Source organism: Crinia signifera, chromosome 2, assembly GCF_055691185.1.
Source record: "Crinia signifera chromosome 2, ASM5569118v1, whole genome shotgun sequence".
In the NCBI taxonomy this organism is placed as follows: Eukaryota; Metazoa; Chordata; class Amphibia; order Anura; family Myobatrachidae; genus Crinia; species Crinia signifera.
The window spans coordinates 152,942,774-152,964,509 of NC_139218.1; the positions used below are offsets into that span (position 1 = coordinate 152,942,774).

A 21,736-nucleotide genomic window follows, 5' to 3' on the forward strand; every position below is an offset into this window, starting at 1 on the left:
ATTTATCTGAAGCAAGTAACTTAATCTTTAAATTGGGACCTCATTTATCGTTTTTGCAAAAGTATGAAGGGAGAAAAAATGATTGTCAACAAAAATCACCTTTTAGAAATAATACATATAATGATTTGAAGATTATTTGTCATTTTGGATTTTCGCATTCAAACAGTGTGGCCGGTTAGCTCAGTTGGTTAGAGCGTGGTGCTAATAACGCCAAGGTCTTGGGTTCGATCCCCACACTGGCCATTTGTTTATCTTGATGACCCAACATCATTGACAACAATGGATTTAAACTTCTAGTACAGTGCTTGGAAACTAGGCTTCATCATCAGTATTGGCTATAGTGATTATCCTAGTAACTGCCTTGAATACATTGTAGATCTTTTACCATTATACTTTAAATATATAGTATTTTACACCCTATTTTTATTTTGCTTGGGACTGTAGGAAGAAATGAAAGCCCTATTACCAATGCCACACTTCAAAGCACTTTATGCTTTATGATTTTTCTTTAAAATAGAAATGCTTTTCAATCAATATATGATCTACTACGTGGCCCATGCGTAAATGTTTCATGCAAATAAAATACAATTCATTTTATAGTGAGGTTGGTGGTTTGTAGTAGGATGAAAGAAGAACTGGTTCATATGTAGCCATTTTGAGAAGCTGTGCAAAACTGATCATCTTTGCCATGCTGTATCAACACATCCAGGGAAAGAAGTGTAGGGCACAAAGTCAATTTGTAGCTTCAATTTTTAAAGAAACAAAACCATATACAATTCTTATCTAACAATGTATCTGAAGCAAATAACTTAATCTTTAAAATGGGACCTCATTTATCGTTTTTGCAAAAGTATGAAGGGAGAAAAAATGATTGTCAACAAAAATCACCTTTTAAAAATAATACATATAATGATATATTGTCAACAAAAATCACCATTTAGAAATAATACATATAATGATTTAAAGATTATTTGTCATTTTGGATTTTCACATTCAAACAGTGTGGCCGGTTAGCTCAGTTGGTTAGAGCGTGGTGCTAATAACGCCAAGGTCTTGGGTTCGATCCCCACACTGGCCATTTGTTTTTCTTGATGACCCAACATCATTGACAACAATGGATTTAAACTTGTAGTACAGTGCTTGGAAACTAGGCCTCATCATCAGTATTGGCTATAGTGATTATCCCTTGTAGCTGCCTTGAATACATTGTAGATCTTTTACCATTATCCTTTAAATATATAGTATTTTACACCCTATTTTTATTTTGCTTTGGACTGTAGGAAGAAATGAAAGCCCTATTACCAATGCCACACTTCAAAGCACTTTATGCTTTATGATTTTTCTTTAAAATAGAAATGCTTTTCAATCAATATATGATCTACTACGTGGCCCATGCGTAAATGTTTCATGCAAATAAAATACAATTCATTTTATAGTGAGGTTGGTGGTTTGTAGTAGGATGAAAGAAGAACTGGTTCATATGTAGCCATTTTGAGAAGCTGTGCAAAACTGATCATCTTTGCCATGCTGTATCAACACATCCAGGGAAAGAAGTGTAGGGCACAAAGTCAATTTGTAACTTCAATTTTTAAAGAAACAAAACCATATACAATTCTTAACTAACAATTTATCTGAAGCAAATAACTTAATCTTTAAAATGGGACCTCATTTATCGTTTTTGCAAAAGTATGAAGGGAGAAAAAATGATTGTCAACAAAAATCACCTTTTAGAAATAATACATATTATGATTTGAAGATTATTTGTCATTTTGGATTTTCACATTCGAACAGTGTGGCCGGTTAGCTCAGTTGGTTAGAGCGTGGTGCTAATAACGCCAAGGTCTTGGGTTCGATCCCCACACTGGCCATTTGTTTTTCTTGATGACCCAACATCATTGACAACAATGGATTTAAACTTGTAGTACAGTGCTTGGAAACTAGGCTTCATCATCAGTATTGGCTATAGTGATTATCCCTTGTAGCTGCATTGAATACATTGTAGATCTTTTACCATTATCCTTTAAATATATAGTATTTTACACCCAATTTTTATTTTGCTTTGGACTGTAGGAAGAAATGAAAGCCCTATTACCAATGCCACACTTCAAAGCACTTTATGCTTTATGATTTTTCGGTACTTATGTAGTATCTGGGCTGCCGATTTCTAAATCGGGTCGGATCGGGAGATCGCATCGCATCGCATGCGACCATGCGATTCGATGCGATGCGATGCGATGCGATGACCCGATTTTTCCATAGGAATCAATGTTAAAATGGACTGAGTCCATTTTAACATGGAATTCAATGGGAAAAATGGGTCCTTTTCATACCCCTACTATCCAAGTGGGCATGGAGTTGGATATAAACCTGTGGCGAGCGTAGCGAGCCACCGAGCCCGAAGCGTGGCGAGCGAAGCGAGCCCCGCGAGGGGACGAATACCGTCCCCTCGCGGGGCTCGCTTCGCTCGCCACGCTTCGGGCTCGGTGGCTCGCTACGCTCGCCACAGGTTTATATCCAACTCCATGCCCACTTGGATAGTAGGGGTATGAAAAGGACCCATTTTTCCATAGGAATCATTTTAACATTGATTCCTATGGAAAAATTGGGTCATCGCATCCGATATCGGATGCGATGCGATGCGATGCGATGCGATATCGCATCGCATCGCATCTGATTGTATGCCTTAACTTAAGGCATACAATCAAAAAATCGGCAGCCCAGATACTACATAAGTACCGATTTTTCTTTAAAATAGAAATGCTTTTCAAGCAATATATGATCTACTACGTGGCCCATCCGTAAATGTTTCATGCAAATAAAATACAATTCATTTTATAGTGAGGTTTTTGGTTTGTAGTAGGATGAAAGAAGAACTGGTTCATATGTAGCCATTTTGAGAAGCTGTGCAAAACTGATCATCTTTGCCATGCTGTATCAACACATCCAGGGAAAGAAGTGTAGGGCACAAAGTCAATTTGTAACTTCAATTTTTAAAGAAACAAAACCATATACAATTCTTAACTAACAATGTATCTGAAGCAAATAACTTAATCTTTAAAATGGGACCTCATTTATCGTTTTTGCAAAAGTATGAAGGGAGAAAAAATGATTGTCAACAAAAATCACCTTTTAGAAATAATACATATAATGATTTATTGTCAACAAAAATCACCTTTTAGAAATAATACACATAATGATTTGAAGATTATTTGTCATTTTGATTTTCGCATTCAAAGAGTGTGGCCGGTTAGCTCAGTTGGTTAGAGCGTGGTGCTAATAACGCCAAGGTCTTGGGTTCGATCCCCACACTGGCCATTTGTTTATCTTTATGACCCAACATCATTGACAACAATGGATTTAAACTTGTAGTACAGTGCTTGGAAACTAGGCTTCATCATCAGTATTGGCTATAGTGATTATCCTAGTAACTGCCTTGAATACATTGTAGATCTTTTACCATTATACTTTAAATATATAGTATTTTACACCCTATTTTTATTTTGCTTTGGACTGTAGGAAGAAATGAAAGCCACACTTCAAAGCACTTTATGCTTTATGATTTTTCTTTAAAATAGAAATGCTTTTCAATCAATATATGATCTACTACGTGGCCCATGCGTAAATGTTTCATGCAAATAAAATACAATTCATTTTATAGTGAGGTTGGTGGTTTGTAGTAGAATGAAAGAAGAACTGGTTCATATGTAGCCATTTCGAGAAGCTGTGCAAAACTGATCTTCTTTGCCATGCTGTATCAACACATCCAGGGAAAGAAGTGTAGGGCACAAAGTCAATTTGTAACTTCAATTTTTAAAGAAACAAAACCATATACAATTCTTAACTAACAAATTATCTGAAGCAAGTAACTTAATCTTTAAATTGGGACCTCATTTATTGTTTTTGCAAAAGTATGAAGGGAGAAAAAATGATTGTCAACAAAAATCACCTTTTAGAAATAATACATATAATGATTTGAAGATTATTTGTCATTTTGGATTTTCACATTCAAACAGTGTGGCCGGTTAGCTCAGTTGGTTAGAGCGTGGTGCTAATAATGCCAAGGTCTTGGGTTCGATCCCCACACTGGCCATTTGTTTTTCTTGATGACCCAACATCATTGACAACAATGGATTTAAACTTGTAGTACAGTGCTTGGAAACTAGGCTTCATCATCAGTATTGGCTATAGTGATTATCCCTTGTAGCTGCCTTGAATACATTGTAGATCTTTTACCATTATCCTTTAAATATATAGTATTTTACACCCTATTTTTATTTGGCTTTGGACTGTAGGAAGAAATGAAAGCCCTATTACCAATGCCACACTTCAAAGCACTTTATGCTTTATGATTTTTCATTAAAATAGAAATGCTTTTTAATCAATATATGATCTACTACGTGGCCCATGCGTAAATGTTTCATGCAAATAAAATACAATTCATTTTATAGTGAGGTTGGTGGTTTGTAGTAGGATGAAAGAAGAACTGGTTCATATGTAGCCATTTTGAGAAGCTGTGCAAAACTGATCATCTTTGCCATGCTGTATCAACACATCCAGGGAAAGAAGTGTAGGGCACCAAGTCAATTTGTAACTTCAATTTTTAAAGAAACAAAACCATACACAATTTTTAACTAACAATGTATCTGAAGCAAATAACTTAATCTTTAAAATGGGACCTCATTTATCGTTTTTGCAAAAGTATGAAGGGAGAAAAAATGATTGTCAACAAAAATCACCTTTTAGAAATAATACATATAATGATTTATTGTCAACAAAAATCACCTTTTAGAAATAATACACATAATGATTTGAAGATTATTTGTCATTTTGATTTTCGCATTCAAAGAGTGTGGCCGGTTAGCTCAGTTGGTTAGAGCGTGGTGCTAATAACGCCAAGGTCTTGGGTTCGATCCCCACACTGGCCATTTGTTTATCTTTATGACCCAACATCATTGACAACAATGGATTTAAACTTGTAGTACAGTGCTTGGAAACTAGGCTTCATCATCAGTATTGGCTATAGTGATTATCCTAGTAACTGCCTTGAATACATTGTAGATCTTTTACCATTATACTTTAAATATATAGTATTTTACACCCTATTTTTATTTTGCTTTGGACTGTAGGAAGAAATGAAAGCCACACTTCAAAGCACTTTATGCTTTATGATTTTTCTTTAAAATAGAAATGCTTTTCAATCAATATATGATCTACTACGTGGCCCATGCGTAAATGTTTCATGCAAATAAAATACAATTCATTTTATAGTGAGGTTGGTGGTTTGTAGTAGAATGAAAGAAGAACTGGTTCATATGTAGCCATTTCGAGAAGCTGTGCAAAACTGATCTTCTTTGCCATGCTGTATCAACACATCCAGGGAAAGAAGTGTAGGGCACAAAGTCAATTTGTAACTTCAATTTTTAAAGAAACAAAACCATATACAATTCTTAACTAACAAATTATCTGAAGCAAGTAACTTAATCTTTAAATTGGGACCTCATTTATTGTTTTTGCAAAAGTATGAAGGGAGAAAAAATGATTGTCAACAAAAATCACCTTTTAGAAATAATACATATAATGATTTGAAGATTATTTGTCATTTTGGATTTTCACATTCAAACAGTGTGGCCGGTTAGCTCAGTTGGTTAGAGCGTGGTGCTAATAATGCCAAGGTCTTGGGTTCGATCCCCACACTGGCCATTTGTTTTTCTTGATGACCCAACATCATTGACAACAATGGATTTAAACTTGTAGTACAGTGCTTGGAAACTAGGCTTCATCATCAGTATTGGCTATAGTGATTATCCCTTGTAGCTGCCTTGAATACATTGTAGATCTTTTACCATTATCCTTTAAATATATAGTATTTTACACCCTATTTTTATTTGGCTTTGGACTGTAGGAAGAAATGAAAGCCCTATTACCAATGCCACACTTCAAAGCACTTTATGCTTTATGATTTTTCATTAAAATAGAAATGCTTTTTAATCAATATATGATCTACTACGTGGCCCATGCGTAAATGTTTCATGCAAATAAAATACAATTCATTTTATAGTGAGGTTGGTGGTTTGTAGTAGGATGAAAGAAGAACTGGTTCATATGTAGCCATTTTGAGAAGCTGTGCAAAACTGATCATCTTTGCCATGCTGTATCAACACATCCAGGGAAAGAAGTGTAGGGCACCAAGTCAATTTGTAACTTCAATTTTTAAAGAAACAAAACCATACACAATTTTTAACTAACAATGTATCTGAAGCAAATAACTTAATCTTTAAAATGGGACCTCATTTATCGTTTTTGCAAAAGTATGAAGGGAGAAAAAATGATTGTCAACAAAAATCACCTTTTAGAAATAATACATATAATGATTTATTGTCAACAAAAATCACCTTTTAGAAATAATACACATAATGATTTGAAGATTATTTGTCATTTTGGATTTTCGCATTCAAAGAGTGTGGCCGGTTAGCTCAGTTGGTTAGAGCGTGGTGCTAATAACGCCAAGGTCTTGGGTTCGATCCCCACACTGGCCATTTGTTTATCTTTATGACCCAACATCATTGACAACAATGGATTTAAACTTGTAGTACAGTGCTTGGAAACTAGGCTTCATCATCAGTATTGGCTACAGTGATTATCCTAGTAACTGCCTTGAATACATTGTAGATCTTTTACCATTATCCTTTAAATATATAGTATTTTACACCCTATTTTTATTTTGCTTTGGACTGTAGGAAGAAATGAAAGCCCTATTACCAATGCCACACTTCAAAGCACTTTATGCTTTATGATTTTTCTTTAAAATAGAAATGCTTTTCAATCAATATATGATCTACTACGTGGCCCATGCGTAAATGTTTCATGCAAATAAAATACAATTCATTTTATAGTGAGGTTGGTGGTTTGTAGTAGGATGAAAGAAGAACTGGTTCATATGTAGCCATTTCGAGAAGCTGTGCAAAACTGATCATCTTTGCCATGCTGTATCAACACATCCAGGGAAAGAAGTGTAGGGCACCAAGTCAATTTGTAACTTCAATTTTTAAAGAAACAAAACCATATACAATTTTTAACTAACAATGTATCTGAAGCAAATAACTTAATCTTTAAAATGGGACCTCATTTATCGTTTTTGCAAAAGTATGAAGGGAGAAAAAATGATTGTCAACAAAAATCACCTTTTAGAAATAATACATATAATGATTTATTGTCAACAAAAATCACCTTTTAGAAATAATACACATAATGATTTGAAGATTATTTGTCATTTTGGATTTTCGCATTCAAAGAGTGTGGCCGGTTAGCTCAGTTGGTTAGAGCGTGGTGCTAATAACGCCAAGGTCTTGGGTTCGATCCCCACACTGGCCATTTGTTTATCTTTATGACCCAACATCATTGACAACAATGGATTTAAACTTGTAGTACAGTGCTTGAAAACTAGGCTTTATCATCAGTATTGGCTATAGTGATTATCCTAGTAACTGCCTTGAATACATTGTAGATCTTTTACCATTATCCTTTAAATATATAGTATTTTACACCCTATTTTTATTTTGCTTTGGACTGTAGGAAGAAATGAAAGCCCTATTACCAATGCCACACTTCAAAGCACTTTATGCTTTATGATTTTTCTTTAAAATAGAAATGCTTTTCAATCAATATATGATCTACTACGTGGCCCATGCGTAAATGTTTCATGCAAATAAAATACAATTCATTTTATAGTGAGGTTGGTGGTTTGTAGTAGGATGAAAGAAGAACTGGTTCATATGTAGCCATTTTGAGAAGCTGTGCAAAACTGATCCTCTTTGCCATGCTGTATCAACACATCCAGGGAAAGAAGTGTAGGGCACAAAGTCAATTTGTCACTTCAATTTTTAAAGAAACAAAACCATATACAATTCTTAACTAACAATGTATCTGAAGCAAATAACTTAATCTTTAAAATGGGACCTCATTTATCGTTTTTGCAAAAGTATGAAGGGAGAAAAAATGATTGTCAACAAAAATCACCTTTTAGAAATAATACATATAATGATTTATTGTCAACAAAAATCACCTTTTAGAAATAATACACATAATGATTTGAAGATTATTTGTCATTTTGGATTTTCGCATTTGGCCGGTTAGCTCAGTTGTTTAGAGCGTGGTGCTAATAATGCCAAGGTCTTGGGTTTGATCCCCACACTGGCCGTTTGTTTATCTTGATGACCCAACATCATTGACAACAATGGATTTAAACTTGTAGTACAGTGCTTGGAAACTAGGCTTCATCATCAGTATTGGCTATAGTGATTATCCTAGTAACTGCCTTGAATACATTGTAGATCTTTTACCATTATACTTTAAATATATAGTATTTTACCCCCTATTTTTATTTCGCTTTGGACTGTAGGAAGAAATGAAAGCCCTATTACCAATGCCACACTTCAAAGCACTTTATGCTTTATGATTTTTCTTTAAAATAGAAATGCTTTTCAATCAATATATGATCTACTACGTGGCCCATGCGTAAATGTTTCATGCAAATAAAATACAATTCATTTTATAGTGAGGTTGGTGGTTTGTAGTAGGATGAAAGTAGAACTGGTTCATATATAGCCATTTCGAGAAGCTGTGCAAAACTGATCTTCTTTGCCATGCTGTATCAACACATCCAGGGAAAGAAGTGTAGGGCACAAAGTCAATTTGTAACTTCAATTTTTAAAGAAACAAAACCATATACAATTCTTAACTAACAATTTATCTGAAGCAAGTAACTTAATCTTTAAAATGGGACCTCATTTATCGTTTTTGCAAAAGTATGAAGGGAGAAAAAATGATTGTCAACAAAAATCACCTTTTAGAAATAATACACATAATGATTTGAAGATTATTTGTCATTTTGGATTTTCGCATTCAAAGAGTGTGGCCGGTTAGCTCAGTTGGTTAGAGCGTGGTGCTAATAATGCCAAGGTCTTGGGTTCGATCCCCACACTGGCCATTTGTTTACCTTGATGACCTAACATCATTGACAACAATGGATTTAAACTTGTAGTACAGTGCTTGGAAACTAGGCTTCATCATCAGTATTGGCTATAGTGATTATCCTAGTAACTGCCTTGAATACATTGTAGATCTTTTACCATTATACTTTAAATATATAGTATTTTACACCCTATTTTTATTTTGCTTTGGACTGTAGGAAGAAATGAAAGCCCTATTACCAATGCCACACTTCAAAGCACTTTATGCTTTATGATTTTTCTTTAAAATAGAAATGCTTTTCAATCAATATATGATCTACTACGTGGCCCATGTGTAAATGTTTCATGCAAATAAAATACAATTCATTTTATAGTGAGGTTGGTGGTTTGTAGTAGGATGAAAGAAGAACTGGTTCATATGTAGCCATTTCGAGAAGCTGTGCAAAACTGATCTTCTTTGACATGCTGTATCAACACATCCAGGGAAAGAAGTGTAGGGCACAAAGTCAATTTGTTACTTCAATTTTTATAGAAACAAAACCATATACAATTCTTAACTAACAATTTATCTGAAGCAAGTAACTTAATCTTTAAAATTGGACCTCATTTATCGTTTTTGCAAAAGTATGAAGGGAGAAAAAATGATTGTCAACAAAAATCACCTTTTAGAAATAATACATATAATGATTTGAAGATTATTTGTCATTTTGGATTTTCACATTCAAACAGTGTGGCCTGTTAGCTCAGTTGGTTAGAGCGTGGTGCTAATAACGACAAGGTCTTGGGTTCGATCCCCACATTGGCCACTTGTTTTTCTTGATGACCCAACATCATTGACAACAATGGATTTAAACTTGGAAACTAGGCTTCATCATCAGTATTGGCTATAGTGATTATCCCTTGTAGCTGCCTTGAATACATTGTAGATCTTTTACCATTATCCTTTAAATATATAGTATTTTACACCCTATTTTTATTTTGCTTTAAACTGTAGGAAGAAATGAAAGCCCTATTACCAATGCCACACTTCAAAGCACTTTATGCTTTATGATTTTTCTTTAAAATAGAAATGCTTTTCAATCAATATATGATCTACTACGTGGCCCATGCGTAAATGTTTCATGCAAATAAAATACAATTCTTTTTTTTTTTAATATACTTTTTATTAGTTTTTTGCACAAATTAAACAGAGTATACATTAACATACTTATGTATTTTCATAAACATTGGTTAAGCAATAAGATACAATACAATTTGGGCTTGCATATTGATGTCTAGATCACAATGTTTTCTAGGTATACATTTAAAAAGTCGTATATATGTATACATTCGTTATTCTAAACCCTTAAAGAAATTCAACATTTCTGTCTAACTATGAGCTGATAAATTCCTTTGTAAGATAGTCTTTCCTGAGTCCAGATATTTAGAGGAATTGACAGCTCCTGAAAAATTTTTTTTTTTTAACTATGCTCGATATACTTAGCCTACAATTAACTAGTTATCAAACAAATACACTCATATATTCAATCATATTATCTAATTATCTAATTACGAAGACTGAAGGGGGGGGGGTGTGGGAAGGGGGGGGTGTAGGTTGCAGTGTTCCTTTATGCTGGCGTTTTTTATGCTGCGTGAAACTAAGTACAGCTGGTTCGTATCGGATTTGTGTATTCCGGACGTGTCAGCATGGCCTCTTCTCCTCGTACAGGTCCTAATCAACGTGGGGGTTCGTCAACATTTGAAGTTCCAATGAACAGTGTCCAGCGCTCTTATTTAATCTGCTGTTAAAGAGCCAGTTAGGGTGAAGTATAATGTATACTATTTCCGGCTAAGCCCTCTGATATCAAGGGACTAACTCTACTCCAAGCTGATGTTTCAAAATAATTTAAAATAATAAGTCTGGAGTCTTGATCTAAGGATAATATGTAGTTATGCCACTTTGTTTGAAATTTATATAAAGAACTGTTTTCTTGTAAAATAATGGATTTTAGATCAAAGTATAAGTATTGAAGTAAAAAAGATTTCAACTCTTGGATGCTGGGTGCCGTCTTTTTTATCCAATGTTTTAAAATCAATTTCTTTGCCAAAGTAAAGGTTAAAACTAGTATAGGGATATTTTGTGGGCTAATAGGATTTTCATTTACGGATTGGAATTTTAACAATAGACAGACCTCAGGTGTCATTGTTAACGAGATTTGTAGTGTTGAATTAATATAAGCTATTGTTTTATTCCAGAATCTACGCACTTTCGAGCACTCCCAAAAGCAGTGTATAAATTTAGCGTTGCTCATTGAGCATTTATAACAATGTCCTGGGTCGTCCGCTACCATATATTTTCTTTGGGCTGGAGATATAAAGGATTTGTGTATGAATTTTAAGTGTGTTTCCTGGAGATACGCCGAGGTCAAATATTTAGATAGTGAACAATAATTTTCTATGAGATTTGCCGGATATTCCATTGTGGAGGAGATATCGGGTTGCCATTTATTTTCCAGATTTTTAATTTGATTTTCAACAGAGGAGTTGGCTTCTATAAGATGAGGGTATAACAGGCTTAATTTGTATTTCCCTGTAGTTCTGTGTTGTAAGATATGAAGAATCGGATGGGGAGGGGAGTTGTTGATTATTGATAAGTTTAATGTTTGTGCATAGTGTCTTACTTGAAGGTATAGATAGAATTGTGAGTTTGGTAGTGCGTATGTTTGTGCTAATGTACTGAAAGGCAGGATTCCACCGCCTGGGTCGAAGACCTTGGTCACAAGAGACAAGCCACTTTGTTTCCATTTCAGAATTGTAGCATTCGAAAGGGAGGGGGGGAAACCCGGGTTGCCCCAAAGCGGGATATAAGGGGAGACATGTGGATCTCGCTTAAGTTTTTTATGGAGGAAAATCCAGTTTAGATAGGTATCCCTGAACATGATATTATTTAGTAATGCTTTCGGAATATCAGCATACCTCTGGTGTAATAAGGCTGCTGGGGAGAAAGGGTGGAAGTTTGCACAATCTAAGTTTATGTCAGTGTATACAGATTGTTCCAACAACCAGTCACCCGCATACCTAAATAGGACTGAAGCCGTATAGGCTTTAAAGTCAGGTATTCGTAGCCCTCCCTGCGCCTTAGGAAGTGTTAACCTAGTCAGTGCGATAAATAAAATACAATTCATTTTATAGTGAGGTTGGTGGTTTGTAGTAGGATGAAAGAAGAACTGGTTCATATGTAGCCATTTTGAGAAGCTGTGCAAAACTGATCATCTTTGCCATGCTGTATCAACACATCCAGGGAAAGAAGTGTAGGGCACAAAGTCAATTTGTAACTTCAATTTTTAAAGAACCCAAGACCTTGGCGTTATTAGCACCACGCTCTAACCAACTGAGCTAACCGGCCACACTCTTTGAATGCGAAAATCCAAAATGACAAATAATCTTCAAATCATTATGTGTATTATTTCTAAAAGGTGATTTTTGTTGACAATAAATCATTATATGTATTATTTCTAAAAGGTGATTTTTGTTGACAATCATTCAAAGAGTGTGGCCGGTTAGCTCAGTTGGTTAGAGCGTGGTGCTAATAACGCCAAGGTCTTGGGTTCGATCCCCACACTGGCCATTTGTTTATCTTTATGACCCAACATCATTGACAACAATGGATTTAAACTTGTAGTACAGTGCTTGGAAACTAGGCTTCATCATCAGTATTGGCTACAGTGATTATCCTAGTAACTGCCTTGAATACATTGTAGATCTTTTACCATTATACTTTAAATATATAGTATTTTACACCCTATTTTTATTTTGCTTTGGACTGTAGGAAGAAATGAAAGCCCTATTACCAATGCCACACTTCAAAGCACTTTATGCTTTATGATTTTTCTTTAAAATAGAAATGCTTTTCAATCAATATATGATCTACTACGTGGCCCATGCATAAATGTTTCATGCAAATAAAATACAATTCATTTTATAGTGAGGTTGGTGGTTTGTAGTAGGATGAAAGAAGAACTGGTTCATATGTAGCCATTTCGAGAAGCTGTGCAAAACTGATCATCTTTGCCATGCTGTATCAACACATCCAGGGAAAGAAGTGTAGGGCACCAAGTCAATTTGTAACTTCAATTTTTAAAGAAACAAAACCATATACAATTTTTAACTAACAATGTATCTGAAGCAAATAACTTAATCTTTAAAATGGGACCTCATTTATCGTTTTTGCAAAAGTATGAAGGGAGAAAAAATGATTGTCAACAAAAATCACCTTTTAGAAATAATACATATAATGATTTATTGTCAACAAAAATCACCTTTTAGAAATAATACACATAATGATTTGAAGATTATTTGTCATTTTGGATTTTCGCATTCAAAGAGTGTGGCCGGTTAGCTCAGTTGGTTAGAGCGTGGTGCTAATAACGCCAAGGTCTTGGGTTCGATCCCCACACTGGCCATTTGTTTATCTTTATGACCCAACATCATTGACAACAATGGATTTAAACTTGTAGTACAGTGCTTGGAAACTAGGCTTCATCATCAGTATTGGCTATAGTGATTATCCTAGTAACTGCCTTGAATACATTGTAGATCTTTTACCATTATCCTTTAAATATATAGTATTTTACACCCTATTTTTATTTTGCTTTGGACTGTAGGAAGAAATGAAAGCCCTATTACCAATGCCACACTTCAAAGCACTTTATGCTTTATGATTTTTCTTTAAAATAGAAATGCTTTTCAATCAATATATGATCTACTACGTGGCCCATGCGTAAATGTTTCATGCAAATAAAATACAATTCATTTTATAGTGAGGTTGGTGGTTTGTAGTAGGATGAAAGAAGAACTGGTTCATATGTAGCCATTTTGAGAAGCTGTGCAAAACTGATCCTCTTTGCCATGCTGTATCAACACATCCAGGGAAAGAAGTGTAGGGCACAAAGTCAATTTGTCACTTCAATTTTTAAAGAAACAAAACCATATACAATTCTTAACTAACAATGTATCTGAAGCAAATAACTTAATCTTTAAAATGGGACCTCATTTATCGTTTTTGCAAAAGTATGAAGGGAGAAAAAATGATTGTCAACAAAAATCACCTTTTAGAAATAATACACATAATGATTTAAAGATTATTTGTCATTTTGGATTTTCGCATTCAAAGAGTGTGGCCGGTTAGCTCAGTTGGTTAGAGCGTGGTGCTAATAATGCCAAGGTCTTGGGTTCGATCCCCACACTGGCCATTTGTTTACCTTGATGACCTAACATCATTGACAACAATGGATTTAAACTTGTAGTACAGTGCTTGGAAACTAGGCTTCATCATCAGTATTGGCTATAGTGATTATCCTAGTAACTGCCTTGAATACATTGTAGATCTTTTACCATTATACTTTAAATATATAGTATTTTACACCCTATTTTTATTTTGCTTTGGACTGTAGGAAGAAATGAAAGCCCTATTACCAATGCCACACTTCAAAGCACTTTATGCTTTATGATTTTTCTTTAAAATAGAAATGCTTTTCAATCAATATATGATCTACTACGTGGCCCATGCGTAAATGTTTCATGCAAATAAAATACAATTCATTTTATAGTGAGGTTGGTGGTTTGTAGTAGGATGAAAGAAGAACTGGTTCATATGTAGCCATTTCGAGAAGCTGTGCAAAACTGATCTTCTTTGACATGCTGTATCAACACATCCAGGGAAAGAAGTGTAGGGCACAAAGTCAATTTGTTACTTCAATTTTTATAGAAACAAAACCATATACAATTCTTAACTAACAATTTATCTGAAGCAAGTAACTTAATCTTTAAAATTGGACCTCATTTATCGTTTTTGCAAAAGTATGAAGGGAGAAAAAATGATTGTCAACAAAAATCACATTTTAGAAATAATACATATAATGATTTGAAGATTATTTGTCATTTTGGATTTTCACATTCAAACAGTGTGGCCTGTTAGCTCAGTTGGTTAGAGCGTGGTGCTAATAACGACAAGGTCTTGGGTTCGATCCCCACATTGGCCACTTGTTTTTCTTGATGACCCAACATCATTGACAACAATGGATTTAAACTTGGAAACTAGGCTTCATCATCAGTATTGGCTATAGTGATTATCCCTTGTAGCTGCCTTGAATACATTGTAGATCTTTTACCATTATCCTTTAAATATATAGTATTTTACACCCTATTTTTATTTTGCTTTAAACTGTAGGAAGAAATGAAAGCCCTATTACCAATGCCACACTTCAAAGCACTTTATGCTTTATGATTTTTCTTTAAAATAGAAATGCTTTTCAATCAATATATGATCTACTACGTGGCCCATGCGTAAATGTTTCATGCAAATAAAATACAATTCATTTTATAGTGAGGTTGGTGGTTTGTAGTAGGATGAAAGAAGAACTGGTTCATATGTAGCCATTTTGAGAAGCTGTGCAAAACTGATCATCTTTGCCATGCTGTATCAACACATCCAGGGAAAGAAGTGTAGGGCACAAAGTCAATTTGTAACTTCAATTTTTAAAGAAACAAAACCATATACAATTCTTAACTAACAATGTATCTGAAGCAAATAACTTAATCTTTAAAATGGGACCTCATTTATCGTTTTTGCAAAAGTATGAAGGGAGAAAAAATGATTGTCAACAAAAATCACATTTAGAAATAATACATATAATGATTTGAAGATTATTTGTCATTTTGGATTTTCACATTCAAACAGTGTGGCCGGTTAGCTCAGTTGGTTAGAGCGTGGTGCTAATAACGCCAAGGTCTTGGGTTCGATCCCCACACTGGCCATTTGTTTTTCTTGATGACCCAACATCATTGACAACAATGGATTTAAACTTGTAGTACAGTGCTTGGAAACTAGGCTTCATCATCAGTATTGGCTATAGTGATTATCCCTTGTAACTGCCTTGAATACATTGTAGATCTTTTACCATTATCCTTTAAATATATAGTATTTTACACCCTATTTGTATTTTGCTTTGGACTAGGAAGAAATGAAAGCCCTATTACCAATGCCACACTTCAAAGCACTTTATGCTTTATGATTTTTCTTTAAAATAGAAATGCTTTTCAATCAATATATGATCTACTACATGGCCCATGCGTAAATGTTTCATGCAAATAAAATACAATTCATTTTATAGTGAGGTTGGTGGTTTGTAGTAGGATGAAAGAAGAACTGGTTCATATGTAGCCATTTCGAGAAGCTGTGCAAAACTGATCTTCTTTGCCATGCTGTATCAACACATCCAGGGAAAGAAGTGTAGGGCACAAAGTCAATTTGTAACTTAAATTTTTAAAGAAACAAAACCATATACAATTCTTAACTAACAATTTATCTGAAGCAAGTAACTTAATCTTTAAATTGGGACCTCATTTATCGTTTTTGCAAAAGTATGAAGGGAGAAAACATGATTGTCAACAAAAATCACCTTTTAGAAATAATACATATAATGATTTGAAGATTATTTGTCATTTTGGATTTTCACATTCAAAGAGTGTGGCCGGTTAGCTCAGTTGGTTAGAGCGTGGTGCTAATAATGCCAAGGTCTTGGGTTCGATCCCCACACTGGCCATTTGTTTTTCTTGATGACCCAACATCATTGACAACAATGGATTTAAACTTGTAGTACAGTGCTTGGAAACTAGGCTTCATCATCAGTATTGGCTATAGTGATTATCCCTTGTAACTGCCTTGAATACATTGTAGATCTTTTACCATTATCCTTTAAATATATAGTATTTTTCACCCTATTTTTATTTTGCTTTGGACTGTAGGAAGAAATGAAAGCCCTATTACCAATGCCACACTTCAAAGCACTTTATGCTTTATGATTTTTCTTTAAAATAGAAATGCTTTTCAATCAATATATGATCTACTACGTGGCCCATGCGTAAATGTTTCATGCAAATAAAATACAATTCATTTTATAGTGAGGTTGGTGGTTTGTAGTAGGATGAAAGAAGAACTGGTTCATATGTAGCCATTTTGAGAAGCTGTGCAAAACTGATCCTCTTTGCCATGCTGTATCAACACATCCAGGGAAAGAAGTGTAGGGCACAAAGTCAATTTGTAACTTCAATTTTTAAAGAAACAAAACCATATACAATTCTTAACTAACAATGTATCTGAAGCAAATAACTTAATCTTTAAAATGGGACCTCATTTATCGTTTTTGCAAAAGTATGAAGGGAGAAAAAATGATTGTCAACAAAAATCACCTTTTAGAAATAATACATATAATGATTTATTGTCAACAATAATCACCTTTTAGAAATAATACACATAATGATTTGAAGATTATTTGTCATTTTGGATTTTCGCATTTGGCCGGTTAGCTCAGTTGTTTAGAGCGTGGTGCTAATAACGCCAAGGTCTTGGGTTTGATCCCCACACTGGCCGTTTGTTTATCTTGATGACCCAACATCATTGACAACAATGGATTTAAACTTGTAGTACAGTGCTTGGAAACTAGGCTTCATCATCAGTATTGGCTATAGTGATTATCCTAGTAACTGCCTTGAATACATTGTAGATCTTTTACCATTATACTTTAAATATATAGTATTTTACCCCCTATTTTTATTTCGCTTTGGACTGTAGGAAGAAATGAAAGCCCTATTACCAATGCCACACTTCAAAGCACTTTATGCTTTATGATTTTTCTTTAAAATAGAAATGCTTTTCAATCAATATATGATCTACTACGTGGCCCATGCGTAAATGTTTCATGCAAATAAAATACAATTCATTTTATAGTGAGGTTGGTGGTTTGTAGTAGGATGAAAGTAGAACTGGTTCATATATAGCCATTTCGAGAAGCTGTGCAAAACTGATCTTCTTTGCCATGCTGTATCAACACATCCAGGGAAAGAAGTGTAGGGCACAAAGTCAATTTGTAACTTCAATTTTTAAAGAAACAAAACCATATACAATTCTTAACTAACAATTTATCTGAAGCAAGTAACTTAATCTTTAAAATGGGACCTCATTTATCGTTTTTGCAAAAGTATGAAGGGAGAAAAAATGATTGTCAACAAAAATCACCTTTTAGAAATAATACATATAATGATTTGAAGATTATTTGTCATTTTGGATTTTCACATTCAAACAGTGTGGCCGGTTAGCTCAGTTTGTTAGAGCGTGGTGCTAATAACGCCAAGGTCTTGGGTTCGATCCCCACATTGGCCATTTGTTTTTCTTGATGACCCAACATCATTGACAACAATGGATTTAAACTTGGAAACTAGGCTTCATCATCAGTATTGGCTATAGTGATTATCCCTTGTAGCTGCCTTGAATACATTGTAGATCTTTTACCATTATCCTTTAAATATATAGTATTTTACACCCTATTTTTATTTTGCTTTAAACTGTAGGAAGAAATGAAAGCCCTATTACCAATGCCACACTTCAAAGCACTTTATGCTTTATGATTTTTCTTTAAAATAGAAATGCTTTTCAATCAATATATGATCTACTACGTGGCCCATGCGTAAATGTTTCATGCAAATAAAATACAATTCATTTTATAGTGAGGTTGGTGGTTTGTAGTAGGATGAAAGAAGAACTGGTTCATATGTAGCCATTTTGAGAAGCTGTGCAAAACTGATCATCTTTGCCATGCTGTATCAACACATCCAGGGAAAGAAGTGTAGGGCACAAAGTCAATTTGTAACTTCAATTTTTAAAGAAACAAAAATATATACAATTCTTAACTAACAATGTATCTGAAGCAAATAACTTAATCTTTAAAATGGGACCTCATTTATCGTTTTTGCAAAAGTATGAAGGGAGAAAAAATGATTGTCAACAAAAATCACATTTAGAAATAATACATATAATGATTTGAAGATTATTTGTCATTTTGGATTTTCACATTCAAACAGTGTGGCCGGTTAGCTCAGTTGGTTAGAGCGTGGTTCTAATAACGCCAAGGTCTTGGGTTCGATCCCCACACTGGCCATTTGTTTTTCTTGATGACCCAACATCATTGACAACAATGGATTTAAACTTGTAGTACAGTGCTTGGAAACTAGGCTTCATCATCAGTATTGGCTATAGTGATTATCCCTTGTAACTGCCTTGAATACATTGTAGATCTTTTACCATTATCCTTTAAATACAGTATATAGTATTTTACACCCTATTTTTATTTTGCTTTGGACTGTAGGAAGAAATGAAAGCCCTATTACCAATGCCACACTTCAAAGCACTTTATGCTTTATGATTTTTCTTTAAAATAGAAATGCTTTTCAATCAATATATGATCTACTACATGGCCCATGCGTAAATGTTTCATGCAAATAAAATACAATTCATTTTATAGTGAGGTTGGTGGTTTGTAGTAGGATGAAAGAAGAACTGGTTCATATGTAGCCATTTCGAGAAGCTGTGCAAAACTGATCTTCTTTGCCATGCTGTATCAACACATCCAGGGAAAGAAGTGTAGGGCACAAAGTCAATTTGTAACTTAAATTTTTAAAGAAACAAAACCATATACAATTCTTAACTAACAATTTATCTGAAGCAAGTAACTTAATCTTTAAATTGGGACCTCATTTATCGTTTTTTGCAAAAGTATGAAGGGAGAAAACATGATTGTCAACAAAAATCACCTTTTAGAAATAATACATATAATGATTTGAAGATTATTTGTCATTTTGGATTTTCACATTCAAACGGTGTGGCCGGTTAGCTCAGTTGGTTAGAGCGTGGTGCTAATAACGCCAAGGTCTTGGGTTCGATCTCCACACTGGCCATTTGTTTTTCTTGATGACCCAACATCATTGACAACAATGGATTTAAACTTGTAGTACAGTGCTTGGAAACTAGGCTTCATCATCGGTATTGGCTATAGTGATTATCCCTTGTAGCTGCCTTGAATACATTGTAGATCTTTTACCATTATCCTTTAAATATATAGTATTTTTCACCCTATTTTTATTTTGCTATGGACTGTAGGAAGAAATGAAAGCCCTATTACCAATGCCACACTTCAAAGCACTTTATGCTTTATGATTTTTCTTTAAAATAGAAATGCTTTTCAATCAATATATGATCTACTACGTGGCCCATGCGTAAATGTTTCATGCAAATAAAATACAATTCATTTTATAGTGAGGTTGGTGGTTTGTAGTAGGATGAAAGAAGAACTGGTTCATATGTAGCCATTTTAAGAAGCTGTGCAAAACTGATCCTCTTTTCCATGCTGTATCAACACATCCAGGGAAAGAAGTGTAGGGCACAAAGTCAATTTGTAACTACAATTTTTAAAGAAACAAAACCATATACAATTTTTAACTAACAATGTATCTGAAGCAAATAACTTAATCTTTAAAATGGGACCTCATTTATTGTTTTTGCAAAAGTATGAAGGGAGAAAAAATGATTGTCAACAAAAATCACCTTTTAGAAATAATACATATAATGATTTATTGTCAACAAAAATCACCTTTTAGAAATAATACATATAATGATTTGAAGATTATTTGTCATTGTGGATTTTCGCATTCAAAGAGTGTGGCCGGTTAGCTAAGTTGGTTAGAGGGTGGTGCTAATAACGCCAAGGTCTTGGGTTCGATCCCCACACTGGCCATTTGTTTATCTTGATGACCCAACATCATTGACAACAATGGATTTAAACTTGTAGTACAGTGCTTGGAAACTAGGCTTCATCATCAGTATTGGCTATAGTGATTATCCAAGTAACTGCCTTGAATACATTGTAGATCTTTTACCATTATACTTTAAGTATATAGTATTTTACACCCTATTTTTATTTTGCTTTGGACTGTAGGAAGAAATGAAAGCCCTATTACCAATGCCACACTTCAAAGCACTTTATGCTTTATGATTTTTCTTTAAAATAGAAATGCTTTTCAATCAATATATGATCTACTACGTGGCCCATGCGTAAATGTTTCATGCAAATAAAATACAATTCATTTTATAGTGAGGTTGGTGGTTTGTAGTAGGATGAAAGAAGAACTGGTTCATATGTAGCCATTTCGAGAAGCTGTGCAAAACTGATCTTCTTTGCCATGCTGTATCAACACATCCAGGGAAAGAAGTGTAGGGCACAAAGTCAATTTGTAACTTCAATTTTTAAAGAAACAAAACCATATACAATTCTTAACTAACAATTTATCTGAAGCAAGTAACTTAATCTTTAAAATGGGACCTCATTTATCGTTTTTGCAAAAGTATGAAGGGAGAAAAAATGATTGTCAACAAAAATCACCTTTTAGAAATAATACATATAATGATTTGAAGATTATTTGTCATTTTGGATTTTCACATTCAAACAGTGTGGCCGGTTAGCTCAGTTGGTTAGAGCGTGGTGCTAATAACGCCAAGGTCTTGGGTTCGATCCCAACACTGGCCATTTGTTTTTCTTGATGACCCAACATCATTGACAACAATGGATTTAAACTTGTAGTACAGTGCTTGGAAACTAGGCTTCATCATCAGTATTGGCTATAGTGATTATCCCTTGTAGCTGCCTTGAATACATTGTAGATCTTTTACCATTATCCTTTAAATATATAGTATTTTTCACCCTATTTTTATTTTGCTTTGGACTGTACGAAGAAATGAAAGCCCTATTACCAATGCCACACTTCAAAGCACTTTATGCTTTATGATTTTTCTTTAAAATAGAAATGCTTTTCAATCAATATATGATCTACTACGTGGCCCATGCGTAAATGTTTCAAGCAAATAAAATACAATTCATTTTATAGTGAGGTTGGTGGTT

The 21,736-nt window shown here is 34.2% G+C and overlaps 15 non-coding genes across 15 annotated transcripts; all 15 read left to right on the forward strand.

Moving 5' to 3' along the window:
- The first annotated feature begins 169 nt into the window (after positions 1–169).
- Positions 170–243, forward strand: TRNAI-AAU (transfer RNA isoleucine (anticodon AAU)). The gene has a single exon. It is a non-coding gene; the product is annotated as a tRNA-Ile (tRNA).
- Positions 244–1,004: 761 nt separating this feature from the next.
- Positions 1,005–1,078, forward strand: TRNAI-AAU (transfer RNA isoleucine (anticodon AAU)). The gene has a single exon. It is a non-coding gene; the product is annotated as a tRNA-Ile (tRNA).
- A 716-nt stretch (positions 1,079–1,794) lies between these two features.
- Positions 1,795–1,868, forward strand: TRNAI-AAU (transfer RNA isoleucine (anticodon AAU)). Its single transcript has one exon. It is a non-coding gene; the product is annotated as a tRNA-Ile (tRNA).
- A 1,373-nt stretch (positions 1,869–3,241) lies between these two features.
- Positions 3,242–3,315, forward strand: TRNAI-AAU (transfer RNA isoleucine (anticodon AAU)). The gene has a single exon. It is a non-coding gene; the product is annotated as a tRNA-Ile (tRNA).
- A 701-nt stretch (positions 3,316–4,016) lies between these two features.
- Positions 4,017–4,090, forward strand: TRNAI-AAU (transfer RNA isoleucine (anticodon AAU)). Its single transcript has one exon. It is a non-coding gene; the product is annotated as a tRNA-Ile (tRNA).
- A 761-nt stretch (positions 4,091–4,851) lies between these two features.
- Positions 4,852–4,925, forward strand: TRNAI-AAU (transfer RNA isoleucine (anticodon AAU)). The gene has a single exon. It is a non-coding gene; the product is annotated as a tRNA-Ile (tRNA).
- A 701-nt stretch (positions 4,926–5,626) lies between these two features.
- Positions 5,627–5,700, forward strand: TRNAI-AAU (transfer RNA isoleucine (anticodon AAU)). Its single transcript has one exon. It is a non-coding gene; the product is annotated as a tRNA-Ile (tRNA).
- A 762-nt stretch (positions 5,701–6,462) lies between these two features.
- Positions 6,463–6,536, forward strand: TRNAI-AAU (transfer RNA isoleucine (anticodon AAU)). Its single transcript has one exon. It is a non-coding gene; the product is annotated as a tRNA-Ile (tRNA).
- Positions 6,537–7,297: 761 nt separating this feature from the next.
- Positions 7,298–7,371, forward strand: TRNAI-AAU (transfer RNA isoleucine (anticodon AAU)). Its single transcript has one exon. It is a non-coding gene; the product is annotated as a tRNA-Ile (tRNA).
- Positions 7,372–8,912: 1,541 nt separating this feature from the next.
- On the forward strand, positions 8,913–8,986 carry TRNAI-AAU (transfer RNA isoleucine (anticodon AAU)). Its single transcript has one exon. It is a non-coding gene; the product is annotated as a tRNA-Ile (tRNA).
- Positions 8,987–12,502: 3,516 nt separating this feature from the next.
- Positions 12,503–12,576, forward strand: TRNAI-AAU (transfer RNA isoleucine (anticodon AAU)). Its single transcript has one exon. It is a non-coding gene; the product is annotated as a tRNA-Ile (tRNA).
- A 761-nt stretch (positions 12,577–13,337) lies between these two features.
- On the forward strand, positions 13,338–13,411 carry TRNAI-AAU (transfer RNA isoleucine (anticodon AAU)). Its single transcript has one exon. It is a non-coding gene; the product is annotated as a tRNA-Ile (tRNA).
- Positions 13,412–14,126: 715 nt separating this feature from the next.
- Positions 14,127–14,200, forward strand: TRNAI-AAU (transfer RNA isoleucine (anticodon AAU)). The gene has a single exon. It is a non-coding gene; the product is annotated as a tRNA-Ile (tRNA).
- A 1,490-nt stretch (positions 14,201–15,690) lies between these two features.
- TRNAI-AAU (transfer RNA isoleucine (anticodon AAU)) lies at positions 15,691–15,764 on the forward strand. The gene has a single exon. It is a non-coding gene; the product is annotated as a tRNA-Ile (tRNA).
- A 714-nt stretch (positions 15,765–16,478) lies between these two features.
- TRNAI-AAU (transfer RNA isoleucine (anticodon AAU)) lies at positions 16,479–16,552 on the forward strand. Its single transcript has one exon. It is a non-coding gene; the product is annotated as a tRNA-Ile (tRNA).
- The last annotated feature ends 5,184 nt before the right edge of the window (positions 16,553–21,736 follow it).